Consider the following 18,682-nt stretch of genomic DNA (forward strand, 5'->3'; position numbering starts at 1 on the left):
TATCCGGTAATCCAGGCTCGACAAGCTAAATTGATTTACCTTCCCTGGCTCCAGCGGGTGGCGCTGTTGCAGCTCTCAGCACGGAATCAGACCGTCGGGTCAGCTCTACTACACAGGCGCAGGAGACTTGCACCTGCGCAGTAGAGCGGCCCGACAGCGATTGGCTATTTCCACCTTTCTCCGAGCGGAGAGCCGATACTGCGCCTGCGCTGGAGCCGGGAAGGTAAATCTTTACATCCCCGCCGTTCGGAGGGCCAGAGTGAGACCGCCGTGAGACACAGGAGGATGGGGGAAGCCTCAAAAGGATTCAGAGGCTTCCCCCTACCGAGGTGAGTACCCCCAGGGGAACATTTTGTCGTTACAGGTTTTTTTCAAGGCTCAGTTCACATCTATGCATTTTGACTGAAAGCTTTTTCACAATTCATTTTAACTGAAAAAACTGATAGTTAAATCATCTGATTTTCAGCATACAGTGTGAAAGAGGTTTCAATAAGTTGCTGTCAGTTATAACTGAACGGACAACTGATGTGGAGCCCAAGTGAAAGGGAACCTGAACTGAGTAAAATTATTTAAAATAAACACGAGGTAACTTCAAATGAACATTACATAGTTACCTTGCCCCTCAGTTCCTCTCAGAAGCTCACCATTTTCTTCTGAGAACAATCCCTTCCAGTTCTGACAACATTTTGTCAGAACTGAAATATATCAGTTGCTGTCAGTTATAGCTGAGAGGAAAACGGATGTGCCAGGTAATGTCCATGTTTCCCTATGGCTCAAGTGGGCGATGTTACAGTTTAACTGTGTGCTGACCAGGAAGCTGCTCTAGGGTAATGGCCATTTTCAAAATGGAGGACGGAGAATTCCATTGATCACAGTGGACAAACGGGACACAGGAGAGGAGAAAGAGATTGATGAGTAGACTACACTAGAGGTAAGTATGACCTGTGTATGTTTATTTTGACTTAATTTTCAGTTCAGGTTTTCTTGAAGGTAAATGTCTGTTTCCCCATGGGTCAGTTCATATATATGTGTTTTAACTGAAAGCTTTTTCACAATGCACTGCTATGAAACAACTGATCAGTTAAAAAGCATCAGTTTCAGTGTACAACTGACAGTAGAGGATGACAGTTGAACAGTCTACAGGTCCTGAAGTGGTTAAAGGGAATGTCCGCCTGTGTGGGTGTCGCTGTCAAGTCCATGTTGTCCGAAGTGTACTGCGCAGGCGCACCTGTGCAATACACCCCGGACAAAGTGGACTTGTTTGGCAGCGGCACACACACAGGCGCAGTAGAGGACGGCCTCTGCACCGGCAGCCGGCAGGTTCCCCGGCCCGGCGGCTGAGAACAAAGCTGCGGGGCGTGGGACACGTTGGCTGCAAGGGGCTGGAGGAAGCCCCGAGGAAGTACTATAGATTTTTTTTTTTTTTTTGGTTGCTTGGATATTCCCTGTAAGAGAGGGAAGCCACAGGATCCTAATGAGGCTTCCCTCGCTACTCCGTGGTCCCGTCGATGAGCGAGGCCCATTGGGGCTGTGCAGCTTCTCTTCCTGGTTTAAGTGCACATAATGGCTGACTGAGCCCAAGACGCGCATGCGCAGTAGCATGGAGCAGTAGCACAGAGCTGCAGGCTCTGTGCTACTGCGCATACATGGCCATTGTGCACAACAATGGGAGGGGCTGCGCTCAGCAAAGGGGGACTTGAAACAACTGAGGTAAGCCTCATTAGGATCCTTAAAGAAAACCTGAACTGAAAATTAAAAGTCAAAATAAGCATACACAAGCCATACTTACCTCCTGTGTAGTCTACTCCTCAATCTCTTTCTCCTCTACGGCATCCTGTTTGTCCACTGTGGTCAATGGAATTCTCCGTCCTCCATTTTGAAAATGGCCATTACCCCATGACAGCTTCCTGGTCAGCACACTGTTAAACTGTAACATCGTCCACTTGAGCCATAGGGAAACATGGACATTACCGGGCACATCAGTTGTCCACTAAGCTATAACTGACAGCAACTGATGTATAACTGACAGCAACTGATATATTTCAGTTCTGACAAAATGTTGTCAGAGCTGGAAGGGATCATTGTCAGAAGAAAATGGTGAGCTTCTGAGAGGAACTGATGGCAAGGTAACTATTTAATGTTCATTTGAAGTTACCTCATGTGTTTATTTTAAATAATTTTAATCAGTACAGGTTCCCTTTAAGGTGGCCACTAATGATACAATCTTTTTCATCTAATTTTACCAAATCTATGTAGTATAAAGCTGGCCATACACTAGGCCGATTCCCGCCAGATCGACAGCAGATTCGATCACTGGGATCGAATCTGCTGTCACATCGTTCCCGCTACACGCCGAATTTCGATCCATTTCGTCTGATCCCGTTGATCGCTCCGTGCGGAAAATTACCGTCGATCGCCCGCGGGTAGGGAGCGCGTCGCTAGCGGCGTTCGAGTGCTCGACGACCGACGCAATAGAGCCCGCATACATTACCTGCTCCGCCGGCGCGACTACCCCCGGTCACCGCTGCTTCGTCTCCGCTCTGGTCTCCGGCATGCTTTACTTCTTCCTGCCCGACAGGAAGTTTAAACAGTAGAGGGCGCTCTACTGTTTAAACTTCCTGCTGGGCAGGAAGAAGTAAAGCTTGCCGGACCTGGAGACCAGAGTGGAGACGAACCAGCGGTGACCGGGGGCAGTCGCTCCAGCGGAGCAGGTAATGTATGCGGGCGGGCAGCGGCGGTGGCTGCACCATCACAACAGGTTGTGAACGGTTTCAGGCTGAAATCAGTTCACAATCTGTTTGCAGTAAAGGTAGCCATACGATCCCTCTCTGATCAGATTCGATCAGAGAGGGATCTATCTGTTGGTCGAATCTGATGGCAAATCGACCAGTGTATGGCTACCTTTAGGGTAAACTGAGTAAATATATTGAATGGATAATTTAGGCAATTACCTTATATTATATAGAAATGGTAAGATTGGATGAAAAAGATTGTATCGTTAGTGGCCAGCTTTATGCCTAGTACACACCATACAATTTTCTGTAAGATTTTCTATTAGATTTACCTGCCAGATAATTTCCAACATGTTGCATGCACCAGAGATAATGACCAGTCTCTACCAGTACTTTACAGAAAATAATCTAATTACAGAATATCTTACAGAAAATTGTATGGTGTGTACTAGGCATTAGGTTTCACTCTCTAGTCCTATGTGTTATGCTGGGAATACACGGTACATTTTTGAGCCATTAAGAGGGCTCGATTGATAATTTCCGACATGTCCGATCTCCCGCTGGATCGATTCCGCGCTCTATTTCGCATAGGGAACAATGGGAAAAGATAAGGAAAACAAATGGAAGATAAGAGAATCGGGTGTGAAATCGAGTGCGGAAAACGATAGGGCACGAAATCAAGTGGCAAAAACGTACCGCGTATTCCCAGCATTAGATCTTGAAACCAAGCTTCTGCTAGGGTTGAAGACCAAAAATGATCTCCTAGGAGAAAACTCAGTATAATAAGTTAATAGCATTTGGTCCATTACGTTTCCACCACTGAATACAAACTACCCAAAGAGTTGCCAGAAGTAACATACTGTATAGCAGTCTGGCTGCACTTGTGTAATTTGACCAGCAGGGTTCGCCCTGCACCTACTCATACCAAGCCTTCCACCAGCCTGACAATCATCTACCTCTCCTCCCCCGCATGTCAGTCACGTCTCGTAGCACCGCCCATTCACTCTCAGCCATGCAGCATAAGCCCCGCCTTTGGAATTGTCATTTGTTAGGCCCGCCTGAATCCGCTGACAGTCAGCTGGCGGCTGCGTACGTCACGAGGCCAGCGCGTGCCCCGCCCATGGTGTTCTCGCGAGAGTCGTCTGTCGGGGCGCCCGCGCGCTGTTGTCGGTCGCTGGCTGAAGAGAGAAGCTCGGCGACTCGGTGAAAGAGGGAATTCGAAGCGGTAAGAGCTCCGGTTGCCGGGCAACGATTCTCTTCCGTTACATGCCATATGTGCCAACTAGCGCATCAGCTGCATTCCGTCCCAAATACCCCAGAGATTCAGAGAGGGCCAGAGCCGGGCTCCGCCCCCTCCTGAAGAGATGAGGATGACAGCCAATAGGAGGCACTAGTTCGCAGAGTGGCGCGGAGTTGAGCCAATAAAAACTTGCTAGGAGGAGGGGTTTGAAACAGGCCTGGGACAGACTGTCGGGTTTCTTTACAGATTTGCTGTCTATACTTGTAGCCCAGACTGTCTGTTCCCACCCAGCAGTGCTGGCTGTGTGTCTGCTTTGTCTGGCCCTGTGCTCCTCCACCCAGTGTCATTCCAGCACACTCTGCTGCCCTGTCCCCCCAGCCTGGGCTGTCTGTGTGTCTGCTGCCTGGCTTATGGGTCTGCTCCACCCTATCCAACCTCCATCCTGTTCTGTGTGGTGTCTCATCAGCCTGTGTTCCTGCTCAGGCGGATGTCAGCTGCAGTGTCCCCTCTCCTGTGCTGAGATGTGTGGCTTGTGGGCAGCCTGCGCAGGGATTGGGGCTGTGAGACACGTTTGTCAAGGCAAAACAAAGTGGAGCAGATTTCCAGTGACCCTAGTTGGGTTTCAGCTGTTCAACGAAGTGGGGATTCTGGTTAGTTGTGCAAATAATAATGCAACTTTCAGGAACTGGATCTTAGCACACCGCTGATAGCCAAGTAACTAATCAATTACACTGTAGTGCACTGTGCTATGTCAATGGATTCCACTACTAAAGCGCCAATGTGAAAGGACCATTACAGTATATTTGCATCATGTTAGCAATGTAATGATATCGTTTCTTGTATTGCATTGCAGCGCGGTGTCTCAGTGTGAATTTCAGCCTTGTTGTCGTTGGTAGGCAGACAAATATCCTACACTTTTTCCTGAACTGTACAGAAAACTTGTAGTAAAACAAATAATGCTAGTCTTCTTTAGAGCAGAGTTCTCCAACCCTGTCCTGAAGGCCCACCGACAGTACATGTTTTGCAGGAAACCAACCACACACATACACAGGTGGGGTAATTAGTGTTGCAGCAGAGCTGATAAATTACCTCTGTTGATTTACACAAACCATGCACTGTTGGTGGGCCGGGAGGACAGGGTTGAGGAACACTGCTTTAGAGGATCTGGCAGGTAACCTAAGGGATGTGTTCAATAATGACAGTACCTCTTAAGGCCATCAGCGGCTCGATTGATAAGAACAATCTAGCCCAGCATAAAGGCCCATACACACGTTGGACTTTTGCGAACGACGGGTCGTTTGAACGTCCCGTCGTTCTGTCGTCCGCACGCAAAATTGGGCGTGTGTACAGACTGTCGTTCGGGTGATAAGACTGAGTTTAAGCGATCCGCCGATTTCGCGTGCGGACGACTGAACGACAGGACATTCAAACGACCCATCGTTCGCAAAAGTCCGACGTGTGTATGGGCCTTTATGCTGGGCATACACGGCTAGATTGTTCTTATCAATCGAGCCGCTGATGGCTCGATTGATAATATCCAACCTGTCCGATCACCGCTCCGGATCGATTCTGCGCTTGATCCCCGCGGGCAGACAATGGAAGAAACGAGCGGCTGATAAGGAAGTGCCTGCGGGGCCACGTCGGCATCAAGCCAGCGGCTCGATTCCGGCGCATACAGTAATGCCCAGCATTACAGCACAAAGTGTTGTGATGAACAAATAGTGTGGGCATAGTTTACTACAACCTATTGGAAACCTAACAGTTCGAGAGGAAGCTGTCCCCCCAATCTTGTTAGTAGAATTTTCCTATGTTTCTTTTTGGGTCTCCTAAAGTAGACTAGCACCAAAATCCCCCAGTATTTTCCAAATACTTACCTTCTGCAAAGTCCTGTCTTGTTCCTTCATGGTCTCTGCTGGCCACGGATGAAAAATTAGTCCTCCATTTTGGCAGGTGGCGTGGACCTCGTAAATGCTTTCAGGGTCAGCGTTTCCACACATCTCAGCTCTCTCTGTGCACTGAGAGCTTGGATGCACTGCTACAAAGAGCATGGATGGATGGGTGGAGACTGGGCAGAACTGGGCAAGGAGGACTGCCTCTTCCTCCTTGCCCGTTTCCACTATCCTAGGGCTCCTTTTCACTATCGTGAATCCGCATGCGTCCAACGCAGGATTCGCACATGTAATGCAAGTGGATGGGCCTGTTTCCACTGTAGCGTTGTTGAGGTGCGTTTTTTTTTTCAACGGTGACAAAACGCACAAAAGAGCTGCAGAATTCGCCTGCGAGTGGAATGCATGCGAATCGCATGCAATGTATTTAATAGGGAAATCGTATGCGATTTCCCCATGCGTTTTTGCCGCGAATTCGCATAGGTACCAATGTAAATTCACACAGGCAGTGACATGGTTAAAATCGCATATACTCTCACGTATGCGAATTCACATGCTAATTCGCAGCAAATAACGCACGGGAAATCGCATCCGCATGCGATTTCATCAGCGGTGGAATCCAGGTGATTCCGCACCTCAATAGTGGAAACGAGCCCTCACTGTATTCAATGAGCTTTCTAGTCAAACAATTAAAAAGAAAGATTGGGGGGACTCAGGGGGTGCTAAGAGATTTGGAAGGTGCTGTTATAATACAGCGCCATGGTAAGGGATATATGTTTACTTTTTATTTTTATGTGCCCAGTTCAGGGGTACTTTAAGCTCAAGCTCTAATAAAGTACTCTATGTAGATTTTATACAACATTTATTTTATTTGATATGAATGCATGCAAAAATGGTTTGGACAAAATATATTTTTTTGCAGTGTGAAGTTGCCTGCTTTAGTTGTTTATAGATTATTATGGACTTACAGCTGCCTGCTCATGTTCAGCCAGTCTGAAAAAGCTCTCCCCTTAAAGGGAACCTAAACTGAGAGGGTTGTGGATGTTTCTTTTTAAACAATACCAGTTGCCTGGCAGTCCTGCTGACCTCTTTGCCTGCAGTAGTGGCTAAATCAAAGACTTGAAACAAGCATGCAGCTAATCCAGTCTGATTTCAGTCAGAGCACCCGATCTGAATGCTTGTTCAGGGGCTGTGGCTGAAAGCGTTAGAGACACAGGATCAGTAGGAGAGTCAGGAAACTGGTATTATTTTAAAAGGAAAAATCCATATCCTTCTCAAAGGGCTTAATCTCAACAGCAAGTCAGTAGAAAGATAGGTAGTTTCTCTGTGCAGATCACAATCGAGGAAACTCAGTTTTGGCCAACGTGGAAATAGGCCCTTATGCTGGGTCCACACCATACAATTTTTCGGCCGATTTACCTGCCCGATCGATTATTTCCTGCATGTCCAATCTGAGGATTGATTTTTATTAGCAATTTCCATTCGTTTCTATGGAAGTCGGTCATATAATCGATCCTTAGATCGGACATGCTGTAAATCGGCCGGTCACAGGGCTAAATACACAAATTGAAAGAGCTATTGCGCTGTCCACTGAAGCCTGGCTGCAAGAGGAGGGGGTTATGAATACAAAGTAGGAGATCTTTGTTTACAAAACCTCTTCTTTATGCATGGGTCATATAAAACAATGTTTTATTGATTGTACATAATATGTAAATACTGTTCCTGAACTATGGTTTTTAAATTCTGCTGCCTGTCACTGGATGAACTCCTTCCTGTACTCTACTTTTAAATGTACTTCTTTTTTTCCCCTCATCTTTGGTATTGTCTTCTGTCCTTATGCCTTGACAAAGGGAACCCTGTATGGGCCCGAAACGATCTTCCATGTACGGTCAGAGGCTGAATGTGCATGTGTGGGCACAATAAAGCTAGTGTTTCTTGATTTTAGTGTTGCTGATCTTCTTCTTTTGAACTGATTATTGGATCCAGCACCTAGTGCCTTCAAAGATTAGAGTGATCATTTGGATACAGTGTTTTATTTACATGGTTACTTATTGTGTCTGGTTACTTTGTGTTTCTTGCTATGGCAGCTTCTATCCTTAAGGTGCCCATACACTCGTCAGATTGGCAGCAGATAGATAAGAAATGCATCTGATGATCTATCTGATGCGTTTTTAGAACATTTTTTTACCAGGATAGAATTCCAAAAGATTTCAGTTTGAAATCTATTGAAATTCGATCTGATGGCATTTTTTTGCCATCAGATTTCCATTAAGGCCAATGCAAACTGATAAGCAATCTCATCAGATCGACCTAAATTTTCCACCCTGCCAGTTCGATGGAAATCCGTCAATCGGTCGATTGGCCAACCGATTTGCAATCGATCTATCGATCGGTCGGCCAGAAAATCGGCTGAGTGTATGGGCCCCTTTATTAGCTGCTGGTTCATATTGTATTTCTCCAGTCCACAAATGTAGTATTTTCCTGTTTAGTATTGCCTTAGGTTTTGTATTTTTTTTTTCTGCTAGTGCAACCTGGCCTTCATATGCCCTGCATCTCATCTAGTATTTTTTTTTATATTTTATTCCAGCTTTTAATTTGAGCCTAAGGGTGCATAGACTTGCACAATTACTGTCGCTCTTAGATGACATTGGAGAGACTGAGCGCTGTACAGATGTCTTGCTCTGTTATGGCAGAGCGCCACTTACTGTATTTATGGGGAAGGGAGGAGGGACGATCCCATAGCACACAATAGAGTGGCTTCCAATGAAAAGGGTAAGGAACAATGCTCATTTTTCTTCTTAAGGGGCCCATACACCTAACGATTTTCCCACTGATATACAGCAGATTCAATCACTGTGATCGAATCTGCAGTGAAAACGTTGCGCAAACACAAATGATTGATTTCAATCCGAAATCAATCGTTCCCGTCGAGCCGTCTGTGTGGAAGATTTTTATCGATTGCTGGCGGGTCGGGAGTTCGAATGCCCAACGACCGACGCAATACACTGGCAATCCATTACCTCATCCGGCCGGCGCGTATCCCCACTGTCACCGCTGCTCCGTCTCCGTGCTGGGGTCCGAGTCCAGCAGGCTTCACTTCTTCCTGTCCCAGCAGGAAGTTTAAACAGTAGAGCACCCTCCTCTACTGTTTAAACTTCCCCGGACAGAAAGAAGTGAAGCCAGCTGGAACCTGGAGCCCAGCTGAGAAGAAGACAGCGGGGACACGTGCCGGCGGAGCAGGTAATGTATGCGTGGGGGGGAGCACCACCTCCGCACCACCTCCGCAGATTGTGATCGGTTTCATGCTGAAATCAATTTACAATCTGTGCAGTAAAGGCAGCCATACGATCCCTCTCTGATCAGATTTGATCAGAGAGGGATCGATCTGTTGGTCGAAACTGATGGCAATGGCCACCTTTACCCTTCTTGGTGCTTTTGTTTAAAGATCTGGTGAGCCAGATCTTTAATCCAGCTCCGAAAACACGTTTGTCAGATGAGGAGTCCCCAAATGCCCACCTTAGCAGAGTTTAGGGTAGTGTGTATGCACATTTACTTGGCCCTTTTAACAACTGTGTGTGAACTTAACGGTTTGTCTATCCAGTCATAGCCTAATATCTCTGTATGACTACAACATTGACCCCAACATCCACTGAAAGCTTGACCAGCCTCCAAAAATGTGTCACATTTGCTGTGATAAGTAGTCAGTGCTTGAGTTCATGGGACATAATGCCAGCATCATGCAGAAGTGAATGAACTGCAGTGGCCTTTAAAGTGTACCTGAAGGCCAATTTGGATTAAAACAAAAAAGTTAGACGCCTCTGGATTATCCAGCTCCTCCTTCATCCCCCACCCATGTAATATGCCCCCCCCCCCCCCCAAGATTGCTGTTCCAGCACCGTGACCCCCTGGACCTGTTCAACAGAAGCTTGTCAAATAGGCTCGCACCGCCTCGCTCCCGTTTGTGCACGAGTGTGGCCACACTGCACTGGCACCAGATGGCCTGAGCAGTAGCAGGAGCCCCTGTGCATGAGTGGTTTTGTGCTACTGCAGATGTGGGATGTCAGCGCACCTGTGAAGTGTGGCTGTGCTCATTCATGGGCCGGAGCTCGGCCACAAATAAGAGGCTCCCAGCACCAGCGGTGACATCAAGAAGGATATCCTTGTGGTTCTAATGGGTTAACGGGCAGTAAAATGTGGTGTGCAGGCTTTTCTCCTATTGAGGCTTGGCACTGGCTAATCCTGACTTCTGCAGCAGGAGTTACTGTATTTTTTTTTGACTATAAGACTCACTTTTTCTTCCCCAAAAGTGGGGGGGAAAAGGTCACTGCGTCTTATAGTCCAAATACAAGGGAGTTCCTGACTTGTGAAAGCCTGCCAATACAAACCTCCAACCCCCCGCAATGTTGGGGACTCCCTGTACTGTGCCCATGCAGAGGACACGGGGACAAAAGAGGCATAGAGGAGGACAGAGGTGGACACATGGGGGATACACAGGAGGACACAAGAGGTACAAAGTGGGCATAATCCACAAGATGCCCCTTCACCATGGATGCACCAGGTTTAGAATATATTTTTTTCCCCTGGTTTTTGTCCTCTAAACCTAGGTGCGTCTTATGGTCAGGAGCGCCTAATAGTCCAAAAAATACAGTAAGCTGCATCTTTGGAAATAATCTGCTTTGTTGAACTTGGGAGCAGCCAGGTGCTCAATTTGCTCTACATCCAAATTCGTATTGGTATTTTCCAGATCAAAGCTGAAACCAATGCATGCACATTTTTTTGGTGCGATGCAGAAAATTGAATTGTATGGTGCAGACTTCAGTTTCCCATGTATTCATAGCTGCATACGAAAAGTTTTAGTTTACATTCATGGAAAAATAAGTAAATCCACATACAGAAATGCAATATGCTAGTGGAAATAGGCCCTAAAGCAAATCCATGTCCCAGTCTTTGCTAAGGGTAGGGTTGCATTGTAAACTGTTATCTACAGTGCTTTGCTATAAAAAAGAAGGGAATAGTGATTTGTTCTAGCCCTGTCTACTCTTCCTGTACTTCCTTATGCAGGAGTACAGGCATGCTTGACCATGTATCACTGGAGTATAGGCTAGATTTTTGTCCCCAAGTAGATTATGAACAATCTAGCTTCAGTACAGTTATTCCTATGATGTAATTTAATGATCCAGAATCCTGGATCTCTAAACGACCGACATGATCAAGTGCTATTGGCGTCATCTCTCAGTAGAACTGAACACACTCCTTGAGTGTATCCAGGCAGCATATCTGAATAAGGCCTCTTTTCCCTGGGCGGCTGAACTGCTGAATGGTAACGTTTGGTAACACCGTATGTGTATGTGGCATTTGACACGCAGTGGTGTTACATGGCGGGCAATCACTGTATTGTGTTACTCTGTCTGGTGAATCGAGGCAGCTGAAAGTCTTTATCTGCTTCTTGGCTCTGAGACTGTCAGATACAGTTTGGAGTTGTTATCTTTTCTGCTATTCAGGATGCACTTGCAACATTTATATTGCGCTTTTCTCCTAGCGGACTCAAAGCGCTTAAGCTGCAGCCACTAGGGTGCGCACAGTAGGCAGTAGCGGTGTCGGGGGGTCTAGCCCAAGGACTCCTTACTGAACTGGTGCTGGCTTAGGGCTGGTTCACGCTTGCTTTAAAAATATATTTGTGAAATAGGTTTTTAAAGATCCACTTCAACACATGAAGCGTATTCTATGTTAAAAATGGGATCTGCTTCCACTTGTTACAAAACACGGCTCGTACACAGATCCGTGTGCCGCGGAACGCAAGACTGAACGCAGAGTCCCAACTTGGCACATTTTCCTGGACGGGAAAATGTGTCCAGGGAAAGCCTTTGAGAACAGACACTGTCCGTTCTTGCTAGGTTAGCTGCCGCATCCGCGGTGCACGTCTCGCCTGCATCCTATCGCGTCTGTGACGTTATACTTACACGGCCCATTGCCACCGCTCGGTCCCTTCAAAATAGCCCGGTGGCTGGGGAATCTCCATTGGGCTGCAAAAGACCCATGGGTGTCCTCAACAGCGAGAATTCGTATTGGTTCAGGTTGCACCAATGAAAAGTCTCTCTGTTGCTAGGGAGAATTGGCCTGCTGCAGCCTATGGAGAGTCGCATGCTTCTGCTGGCCTCCGGGCTGTTGAAGAAACCAACCAACCAGCGGCGGGACAGGTGAGCGGGGGTATAGATCGATGCTGTGCCTCACAAATGCGGTTAGGGCTCGTTTTTCCACTACTAAGTATCGCATTGCATCACTTCCGCCGCCGGCCGCATCACTTCCGCATCTCCCCATGTGGAAGTGAATTGAAGAGATGGGACGCGACTGCGCGCGGATGCGGCCGTGCTAGAATCTGCAGCATGCTGCAGATTCTCGGATCACTCCACACTGCTTCGCACAACATGCACGCGGTGGAAACTCTTCCATTGCCGTGCATGTGTTTCAGGACACCCGTGGTGCGATGCGGCTATGTGGCAGGATAATAATAATAATCATAATGATCAGCAGAATAATAGGAATTATGGCTAAAGTGGCACTCAGACAGTAATTTGGGTGCTGTCAAAAGACAGAGCCCAAATGACTATAAAAACAGCGTAATTCAGCCGCTAACTATAGCTGGCAGATGTCTTTCCTCTTGGGTCCATGGTGGCTTGGAGGGAGAGTAGTAATGTTGCTGGGACTTGTGCAGGAGTAGGGTAAGCCATTTTTTGGCTTCACCCTGCAACCAAATTTCCTGGTGGCTTAAAGAGATCCCAAACTGATTGTTTAAAGTTTAACTTACCTGGGGCTCCTACCAGCCCCTTGCAGCTTCCCTGTGCCCTCACCGTCATATAACGATCCTCCCATCCCCCACAGCAGCCGAGTTTTGATTTTGGAGCCTGGGCCAGTCGATGGTCCTGGTTGCGCACATCCTCGATTGCGCTCCTGTCATGGGAGCATCCTTCGCATGCGCAGTATGAGATTTGTCTTAGTGCGCATGCCCAGGACGCTCCCGGCGATGAGAGCGTGATAGAGTACGTGCATTGCCAGGGCCACACAGGTGCAGTGGCCATCGACTGGCCCAGTCACCAAATATTGTTTTTTTTCTCGGTCTAGGTTCCCTTTAATTATAGGTGCGTGTCTCCATATCACTTCCGGTTCAGTTGTCCTTTATTTAAAAAAAAATAAAAAAAATCTATTTACCTAGGGCTTCCTCAAACACCTGGCAGCCAATCTGTCCCTCGTCGGTGTTCCGGGATCACCTCCGTTGCAGATGCCGACCTTTGCCAAATTGGCATCTTCTGCTCACGTGGTCTAGAGCGTTCTGCAACAGGGAGCACTCCAGGCCACGTGGAGCATTCTCTGTTGCATGTCAGCATCTGCAACGGAGAGGATCCTTAGACACCGAAGCTGCAACGAGGGACAGATGGGCTGCCAGGGGCTGGAGGAAGCCCCAAGTAAGTAGATCTTATTTTGTTTTGGTTTTTTTTCTCCGCGCACCTATCCTTTACACCTGATGCTGCTTAACTTTAATGCTGCCTGCTCCTTTGCACAGGATGCGATAGTGCGTTCCCACCGCTGCAAAACTCATACCTGCTTGGTTGCTCCTGACCCTCTGATCACTGTGAGCCAATCTCAGGGATCAGGAAGTGTAAAATGAAAAAAAAAGTCCCTGGTCCAGGGCCCAGAGCCTATTAGTACGAAATGAGTTAAAGGACACCCGAGGTGAAAAAAAACAATAGTGTCTATCACCCTCCTCCTAAAAATAACTTTTTTAGATGTCCGCTAGTTGTATTTTATATTTAAATATAGTTTAAGTTTTTACTGTTTCGTTGTCTCTGCTCTATGATATCTGCATTGAAGTATGCCAGAGCTCAAATCTATGAACTATTGACCATTTTTATATTTTTCTTGCTCACAGAAGCCATTTTGTGACAGGAAAGTGTTTTATGGCTGTAATTACTTATCAGTGAGAGTTATATAGTACTAAAGAGAAAAGATACCCCTATACACAGCACCACTGCAGACCATATATATCAATCAAAAAAATATTTTTATTACAAGCTTTGCAAACACATATCAATGATACACAAAAATTTAAAAACATCTAAACACAGCATAATATTGTATTTCCAGCCATATTTAATATAATGGGCCTGCTAGATATAATAATCTATTATGTTCAGTCTCAGTGGATGTACAACCTGTAACCACTGGGGGCTCAGAGAATGAGCCCCCTCGTGGATGAACCCGGGTTCAGTAAGAATTATAAAGTGCAAAAAAATTTGAAACCATGAAAGTGCATATAGTGCTACACAAACAATCATTCAGCATATGCAATAACTGTGCAACCTATCAGACTAAAAGTGCAGTTTAAATACTGTCAGAGTCACTAATGACCAAGTGGAAGCAGCCTATTAGGATCTGCAAAGAAGTGAATAGGTAAAAGATACATAGCCGGGTATGAAAAGAGAGGCAGGCAGACTGGCTTGGAAAGACGGAAGTATCCCATCAGGACATAGCCCACATGCTCCGCGGTCGTCACTCCGCTTTGAAAGGTGAGGTAGATAGCCGTCAACGGACTTGCATATCTGATTTTTAACTTTTTCACGCATAGAAAATAAAAAAGGAGCACAGCATAGTCATGTGTGTGCTTGGCACTGTACATACACGCCCATCTCCTCATGTCACATGTTACCTCAGTGGTGCTTTATTGAAAACCAGGATGAAAATATGTCTGTGGACAGTTGCTCCACTTTTGCTGCCATTTTATTGAGCTAGCTTGGACGGAAGAATCGCAAATAACTGCTTAATGAAACTTGTCATTTTCCTCAAATTCTTCCCTTGCTAACAATTAACTCTGCATTCATTCTAAATTAATGAGTTTTCTTGCTAATCCCAAACCAGCCTGGAAGCTGTGCTACTGCTTTCCAGTTCTAACTGAACATTAACTTCATATAGGCTTAGAATTAGTATGAGGGACCAGGTAGACCTCTTCTAGGCTAGCTTTGGAATCAGTGAGTACAAGGCGATCATACTATATGGTCGTTAGTGCAATAACTTAATAAAATTAAAATCATATCATATTAAATCATATGGCGCACAGCCCTGGTTTTCTGTTTATGCACCACCTGCTTGAAATGTTTTCTGTGGGTAGCATTGCCCCCATTTTCTCTGCATCTCTGCCTCCATACAGGGCATGCAAATGCATAATGACATCACCTTGCACACTCATGGAAAGTGGTGGACTGCCTAGCTTCTGGGCAATATCTGCCTTGTCCTCTGTTCCAGTGCTGAGGGCAAAGGAGCTGTCTTTGGGTGGCTCTGATAAGGAAGCCTGGATCCACATGGGGGAATGGCTAGATCTGGCAAGCTGTTCCCACTTCTGCTGAGCAGGATGACAGCTAGGGAAAGTGGGTGTGCTGAGAATGTGATCATGTGAGGGGGTTAAGTGGAGTGCGTTCCCCTGGAAGACCCCAGGATTGGTTACTTCCTTTTACACCAAAAAATGAAGATAAAAGATGTGGAGCCTAGAAGAAAAATATACCTGGTAAGTATGCATTCCTTTTATGTAAACTCTCATCCCCACCCCAGTATCTAAACATGAGATCAGTACAGCTTCCAGATAACAATTTATGCAGCAGTTGTCTCAGAAAAGCAGGCTTCTCCTGCCTTCTCATTCTCTTTTAGAAAAAAAAATCAGTAATGCAGTGTACTTAGTTGGGTCAAGGGCTACTTTTAAAGGGAACCTGAACCAAGTAAAATTATTTAAATTAAACACGTGATGTACCTGCAAATGCATATTACATAGTTATTAGTCAGTTCCTCTCAGAAGCTCATCATTTTCTTGTAAAAAAGTTTCCTTCCATTTCTGACGAGATTTTGTCGGAACTAAAATATATCAGTTGCTGTCAGTTATAACTGAAAGGACAACTGATGATGTGCCCGGTAATGTCCATGTTTCCCTATGTCTCAAGTGGGTGCTGTTACAGTTTAACAGTGTGCTGACCAGGAAGCTGTAATGGGGTAATCGCCATTTTTAAAATGGAGGACGGAGAATTCCATTGATCAGTGGACAAACAGGATGCAGGAGAGGAGAAAGCGATTGAGTAGTCTACACAGGAGGCAAGTATGACCGTAGTGTTTATTTTCACTTTTTTAATTTTTAGTTCAGGTTTGCTTTTTAAAACTAAAAAAGTAAGAAAGCATTCCATGCTTGTATTCTATACCAGCCTTCTGGTTTATCCTCCTGTTCATTGTTTGTAAGACACTGAACAGCTGAAGAATGCTTTCTGGAAAGAATACATTTTGTGTCAGGCTTGCAGGAATATACATTGAGAATCACAAGTGGCAGACAGCCAGGTGTCTCTTCTGCCATCTGAACTGTTTTTATTGCTAGGTTACAGCACAGATTGTGTTTCATCCTGATAGAAAACACTACATATGTAAAATATTTTTAAACAGGCCATGTCCTGAAATATTCTTACTGCAGCATTGTTTAAAAAAATAGGTCATTTTAACCACTTCAATGCTGACATTCTAAACCCTCCTTGTTTATCAGACCAGTTTTTACAGTTCTGTGGTGTATTAGAGTAAAAATCTCATTCATTTTTTTTAGTCTGTCCAAATACGGGTGCTTGTTTCAGGACAGATGAGGCTTTCTTTTTTAAACCTTTATGGATATTATAACTGTATTCTTTTGTTTTTTTGTTAATGTTCCCCTCTGAACCCCTCCTTCTCCATTGTGCGCTGTTGTCTCTCCGCCCCCTCAATAGCAACAGAGTGCCTCATTAGCATGTAGACTAGCTGGGTCTGTTGCAGAATTAAGCCTAAGTCACCCCTGGGATCAAGTCCTGGTCCTTGCAAGTAACAGCGTTTTTGTGTGTGTGTGTGTGTGTGTGTGTATACGCACACGCATGCATTTTTGGCCAATTGTACAACTCGTTCAAAATTGTACCTAAACAATTTGTTTAAAGTATTTAAAAACTGTTGTCCCTCATACACATTGGCCAATAAAATTTGGATGAGTGCACACATCCTTACTACATACTGTAGATGTTTACCTTTAAAATCAGCAGTCAGTGCCCAGATATTGGTACATGTTTTATGTCAATCCTTGAGATCATTCTTTAATCAGCTCTTGCTTTCCTCAAAGGACAACTGACGTGGAAGGGGATATAGAGGCTGCCATATTTATTTCCTTTGAGGCTACGTTCACAGTGGTATGTTGCATTGTGATGCGACATTAAAGTCGCAACGTAGCATTACAACGCAATGCAAAAAAAAGTTAACGCTCATTAATGCTGTTACCGTCGCATACAGTAAAGCATACAGGCAATGAAAAGTATGCTTTACTGTACCTGGTAATGTGTGCGTTTAGAGGTAACGCAGCAGTGCATTACCATAACACTACACATTAGTGTGATATGAACGTCCCATAGGATTAGCATTGCAGTGCGGTAAGCAGTGTTATAAGACTTTATAACACAGCTCCACAACGCCCCACTGTGAACGCAGCCTGGAACAGTGCATGGCCTGGCTGTCCTGTCGATACGCTGCCTCTTATTACTTTTAGGCAGATCAGATGTTTGACTATATTTGCCGCATGCTTGTTTCAGGTGTGTGATTTAGACACTGATGCATGAAGAGCAGCAAGACTACCAGCAACTGGTATTGTTTAAATGGAAAGAAATGCGGATGCCCCATCTATATCTCACTTCAGTTGTCCTTTAAAGTGGACCTGAACTCAGAATGCCCTCTCTGCTCTAAAAGATACACAACAGCATAATAACCTTTTAAATAAAGAACATTTCTTTGTTACAGCTGATACAGATCTTAAAATAAATCTGCACAGTTTCTACTTCCTGAATAATGGAAGCAGACATATTGTTTACAGCCTGTGCTTTCAAATGGGTTTATCTGCCATAGGCAGTCGTGGCACAGGGGAAGGATCAGATTACAATTTGGGATTAGACAAAAATGAGGGGGAATTACACAGGCTAAACTCTCTAAATACATACAGGGTGCATTTCTCTGTTTTCCTTTTGTCCAGTGCAAGAGCTCAGGTCCACTTTAATGTTTCCAGTGGTTGCAAATAGGGTTGCAACGGTATGAAAATTCACGGTATGATAACCGTCAAAAAAAATATCACGGTATGACGGTATACGGTATTACGCAATTATTCGCATTACAATTACCCTTATAAAAATAAGAAAAGGTCAAAGTTGAACAAACTCTTCTTTATTAGACCCTTAATGGTTAGGGTCCTCCTGTCATACTTGAAATATTTACTCTTCTAAATGTAAAAAAAAACAACAATACCAAAAGTAAATCTCATTCTCCCCGTGTCACATGACTGCCTATGGCAGAGAGGGCAGATAATAAGGCCATTGGAAAGCACAGTAGGTTAATATGTCTGCTTCCATGAATCAGGAAGTAGAGACTGTGCAGATTTATTTTAGGATTGTATCAGCTGTAACAAAGAAAGAAATTGCTGTTGCATATCTTTGAGCAGAGGGGAGGACATTTGAGTTCAGGTCCACTTCAAAAATGCTGGTGGTACACTTTACTATACACCTTAAAGTTTACCAGAGATAAAGCATAGTGAAAGTTTTATACATAACTGCGGCTTCCTCCAACCCATCATGCGCACAGATCCCTCCCACGCCGCCATCCTCAGCCTTTTCTATCGCTGGTATTGAGTCCGGTAACTTGAGCCAGTCGCGGCCAGTCTGAGCATGCGCAGTGCGTTCTCTGCAGCGGAGAATAATACTACGTAGGCGTAGTACTATTTTCTGCAAGAGATGGAGGGAGCGCACTGC

General features: G+C 45.3%; 1 protein-coding gene across 2 annotated transcripts in view; it reads left to right on the top strand.

Moving 5' to 3' along the window:
- Positions 1 to 3,841: 3,841 nt before the first annotated feature.
- LOC137544024 (cyclic AMP-dependent transcription factor ATF-7-like) overlaps positions 3,842 to 18,682 on the top strand; it is a 176,201-nt gene continuing 161,360 nt past the window's right edge. The window contains exon 1 of one of the 2 annotated variants that reach the window (XM_068265092.1): positions 3,842 to 3,957. The gene's annotated coding sequence lies outside the window, so the exon portion shown is untranslated. The remainder of the gene's footprint in view (positions 3,958 to 18,682) is intronic. The other variant, XM_068265088.1, reaches the window with a different exon arrangement.

This window comes from Hyperolius riggenbachi, chromosome 2 (assembly GCF_040937935.1).
Source record: "Hyperolius riggenbachi isolate aHypRig1 chromosome 2, aHypRig1.pri, whole genome shotgun sequence".
Classification (NCBI taxonomy): Eukaryota; Metazoa; Chordata; class Amphibia; order Anura; family Hyperoliidae; genus Hyperolius; species Hyperolius riggenbachi.